This window comes from Mastomys coucha, unplaced genomic scaffold (genome assembly GCF_008632895.1).
Source record: "Mastomys coucha isolate ucsf_1 unplaced genomic scaffold, UCSF_Mcou_1 pScaffold8, whole genome shotgun sequence".
Taxonomy (NCBI): domain Eukaryota; kingdom Metazoa; phylum Chordata; class Mammalia; order Rodentia; family Muridae; genus Mastomys; species Mastomys coucha.
Window position 1 is genome coordinate 2,648,377 of NW_022196914.1, and position 5,259 is coordinate 2,653,635.

Below are 5,259 nucleotides of genomic sequence, written 5' to 3' on the forward strand. Positions count from 1 at the left end.
TAAACTTATTTCTACTATAGTTTCAGTGACCAGTTTTAAGAAAGAAAAATGTTTTGTTTTCAGTTTTCCTGAGTTCACCTACATGAGATGTTTTGTAAACATGTTCCAAAGTATGCTCATAGACTGAATCACTTGAGAAAGAATAAATCAGATGAGAGGAAAGTTCTTTCATGTCTACGAATATATGCCTTATATTAAATCTCAGACTCTGAGATTCTAGGATGTAATTTTCTTCAATCCAATGACTATATCACCTCAAAAGTCTTATGAATTCTTGTCTGGTTCTCAGAAGGTGGATAGAAACTGAAGGAAGAACTAATTCACACCTAGACAAATCTTATAACTCAGAAAAGTAAAAACAGACATTCTTCCTTCCATATTTCACAAGATCACACTTAATCAGCCATGAGGGAAACTGGGGTTTGTAGTCTAGGTGTTCACCTAGAAAGAAAACCAAATGGTTTTGGTAAACATCTGGCTAGATGCTTCAAAAGCTGAAGAATAGGTTCCTTCTCAAAATATCTATTTAACAAATTTACATAAAATAACTTCCATTCCCAGCAAATAGACATTAAAGTAAAATTTACAAAGGAAAAATGTACCAGCAACTATACTACGTGATTGTGCCTCTGTGGGATGTGTCCTGTTCTTTCTCACATCTTTATGTACTTACTGCACTCAGAATATGAAAGATGTATTTCATAAAAGGACATCTGGCTCTCTTTAATATCTAAATTATCAAATTTTTATGCATCTATGTCATACCCTTGGGTGTTTACTTTGAAACAGGTTCAAGTAAAGTTCACTTTGATAGAAAGCCATAATGCCTTCATGCATTAATTAGCATATTCTAATCTTGAAAGCACTAAATGAATCATCACTTCGGCTTATTAGTCCTTTCAGGACCAGCCTTGCAACTGTCTTGGCTTGACTTTCTTTAGTATGGAGGCTTATTGTTTCCAGCTGTGACACAGCATTGATCCTAGAGTAGGTAGAGTGCGTCATTATAATTCTCTAATGTGTAACAAACTCCAATACTTCTGAAGCTTGCCAGTGACTCCCAAAAGTAGCAGAATAAAGAAATAAAATGAACACTAGAAATCTGGTGTTCAAAACCTGAGATTCATGCCTATGACTGTAACAATTATCCAATCTCAAGGGATCCAACTTATCTGATGGAGTCAGGTACAGTTTTTCCACCAGTAGTTCTATATAGATCTATATATTCCTAAATTGAGTGCATGCACACACACTAGTATATAAGGTCAAGCTAGAAAAAGTGATCAAAATATCAGAGCTGCTATACAAGTATTAGATACTTTTCTCATCATTAAGACAGAATACCTCACAACATCATGATGAGGGAAGGTTGGTTTTAACTCATAGTTTGAGGAAAAAGTGTGGCAGCAGGAGAATGAGGTAGCTGATCACGTTATATCTACGATCAAAGGAAGACAAATACTGCTGCTCAGTTTTCTCTCTCTCCCTCCCTCTTTCTCTCTCTCTTTCTCTCTCATTTAGTCTAAGACCCCATCTAATGGAAGGATGTTGCCTACATTTTAAAGTGGATTTTCTCATCTCAATTAAGCTAATATAGAACCTCCCTCACAGATATGACCAGAGATTTGTCTCAGGTGAAAAAATTCTAGTTCCTGTCAAACTGAAGAATGAATTAAACTATGTTCAATTAATATTTAATATATTGGTTGCTACCATTGAATTCATGCCATACCCTGTTACCTAAAGGAAGGAGTTATTCTAAAATAAAATGGGAAGTCCTGCCACTGGAATCTGAGTAGAAACATAAGTACTTATAATTATTGTAAGTTTCATTTAACACATGTGGGAACATATCATTAAAGTATTCCTCCAAGATGGTGGCATACGCTTGTAACTCCTGCACTCAAGAGGATGAGGCAGAAAGCTTAAAGTTTAAAAGTCACCTAAGCTATATAGAGTTCTCAAAACAAGCAAAGTATTCTGAGAAACTGAAGTTGAACATAAACTCATATACATAATTATACCATCAACCACAAAATGACAGAACTGACTTCCCACACTGAACTTGTAAGCTGCTACCAGGAGGAGATGGAGAGCAATGATCTAATCAGCTAAACAGCAAGAAAGAGCAAAGACTTATTTTCATCCCCATAATATAAGGAAGATGTATATCTGAGTCATCAAAGGAAGAAATAATTACTTTTTGAAAAATCTATGCTATGAAAAGAGCATTTTGAAACCAAATTGTAAAAGTTCCCATTGTTACGACTTAGACACAGAATGCAATCACACAGCAAAAGGTTAAAGAGCAAAGACAAATATTTGCTATGAGGATTAAATGTGTATCAACTTGATTGGCAAATAAATGTTAAAATATTATTTCCATATCATCTGAGGGATGTTTCTGAGAAGTTATCATTAAAAACAGTAGGTTTATTAAATAAATATACATCACCAGTTTTGGCAGACATTACCTAGTCCTCTGAAAGTAGCCACAGAGTGGCTCACTTTCCTAGTCATTCTCCCTGTCATTTCCGCAACAAAGTGACTCACTTTCCTATTCATCCTCTTTCTCCCTGTCCTTTCCTCCCTCTTTTTGCATCTCCTTCTCTTTTTCCTTGATCTAGAATACTCACTTTTTCTATGTCAGACAATAGAACACCAGGTTGTCTAACTGACTGAATATATCACCAGATTTGTTAATTCTCCAGCTTGTGTTCATGGCAGAAAGTGAGAGTTAATGAGCACAATCAATAAGCCAATTCCTATAATAAATAATTTATTCTCTGCTCTCTAACTAGTTGTGAGCTCCTGCACTAAAATAAACATGATCCACTTTACAAAGAAACTTCTTTGATGAGAATATAAAAATTTTGACTGTAATACTGACGTACTGTACAAGATGTGCCTCCTGTGCAAAAGTGGGATAAATATTATGAGGTAACCAACTACTTTCTAATTAGATTTGAGAAATGCTCCACAGGAGGGTACAACGTGCCTAACTATATCATCCTTGCCAAAAAAACCATAGATGGAAAAAGAGGTCATAGGCCCTAGGGTAGATGCTGCTATTGTTATCTTGTTGAACAGTTGCACTATAAAATTGCTTGTAAGTATTTATGTTTATAGCCAAAGACCTTGGATGCTCTCATCCTTGTCAGAGAAGCTTCTTTTCTGCAGTGAACAGCAGTTAATGGAGAGATGTATAGCACAAAAATGAGATTCGCTACTCATCACTAGAAATGACATTTACATTAAACACACACACACACACACACACACTCCAAAACCCATGAAGAATCTCAAAAGAACAAGAAAAAAACAATAGAAGAGTTTGAACATGGAGAGGAGTATTGTGAAGTGCTACCATCTGGACATAATATAGCTATCCCAAACATGAATTCACAGCAGATGTGTTACTTGAACATAGGTTACATGAGATCATTACAGTCAACATCCAGGCATGGGTCCAGGCTCTATCTCATACTGAGCATCTATTCATAGTAGACAGCTTCATGGAGAAGTAGAATCCATCTTTCTGAAGATATGGTAGGTTTCCAGTGCTCCATGCCCATCAACATATGGAAACACTAACTTGAATTAGAAGAATATAAAACAAAAAGATGAAGAAATATTTATGAGGATATGGGTATAGTTAAAGGGTAAATGAGTGGTTAGATATGATCATATTTCATTATATACACATATGAAAAAATAGCTTCTTAAATGCAAATTCTATTGTCATTGAGTATCATGAAAATATCATAGATAAACAGATAAAATTTGAAGCCTAAGTATCTAGAGATAAACAGATAGAAACTAGAGCACATTCTTAACAGAATGGTACCATATCCCTGGATACCTAAAAAGTTTTTCTCAAATTATATTAGATCAAAAAAATATACATAATCCTATCTTTCTCATGACTTGAAGGGAGAATCTCTTAATTTTGATGATTTCTTATTTGTGTTATTCTTACTTGTGTGCATGTACACACAAACACACACATATGCTCATGCAAGCTACATGCTTGCAGGTGATCTCAAAGGCCAGAATATAATGTCAGATCCTCTGGTACTAAAGTTACAAATACCTGTGAGGTGCTCTGGGGGGTGATGGAAACCAAAATCTAGAAGAACAGCAAGTGTTCTTAACCAATGAGTCAATCACATTTTCAGCTTGTGATGTTTGAATGAGAATGCCCCCAATCCCCTGCTCATATATTTAAATATTTAGTTCCCAGTAGGATGAACAGTATGAGAAGGATTAGGAGGTGTGGCCTTGTTGCAGGACAACTTTCACTAGGGCCAGGCATTGAGGTTTCAACAAGCCCACACTATTTCCAGTCTGTCTCTCCCTCGTTTCTTGCCTCTATCCTTCTTCCTCCTGCAAGATGAGAGCTCTCAGCTATTGCTCCTGCATCATGTTTGCCTGCCTGACTGCTGTCATATTCTCCACTATAATGCCTATGTACCCTAAGATCTTAAACTGTAAGCTCCAGATAAACACATTCTTATACAAGTTGTCTTAGTCACAATGTCTTATCACAGCAATAGACAACTAAGACCCAAATACAAGAGCTCTTGATTTTACAGAGTTTTGGTCTTCATGATATAGGTAACAAAGTTGTACGATATATAGCAATTTTCCATAACAGTTACAAACAGCATCTTTTTGTGGACAGGGTGTGGTGACATAACTGTATTTAATAAGCCACTGACCTTGAGTGCTTGGAGTGTACTAAGCAGAAGGAAGAAAGATTATAAAGTAGGAAACAGGAGTCAAAAGACTGCCTAATTATTAAATTTTACCATATGCTAAATCAAAATGTTCCAGAAAGTTCTGTAGTTCCCATTACAGTTTTACTGACCTGTTTTAAAAGTCCATATTAAAGCACTATCTACAACATTTAAAGCAATGAGGAAATAGTAAAAGGATAAGATCGTGGAAATGAGATAGCATCGTGTTTAAATTTCATCCATGGAAATCTTAGAAATTTACAAGAGAAATTATAGTGACCTACATCTGATGGAAAAATAGGTTATCAGTTTTATGTCAGTACAGTTGCCCAATAGTCTGAAACAGTTATATTTTAATCCTTCAGAAATCAGGATTCAGAAAAAGGAAAAATACAAATCAAAAGAACAACAGTGACTAGAAATTTGGGCAGAATTAGATTAAAGAGTTTTCTTGGAGTAATGTTCCTCTTTCTCCACAACCTCTCCAGCATCTGCTGTCACCTGAGTTTTTTATCCTAGC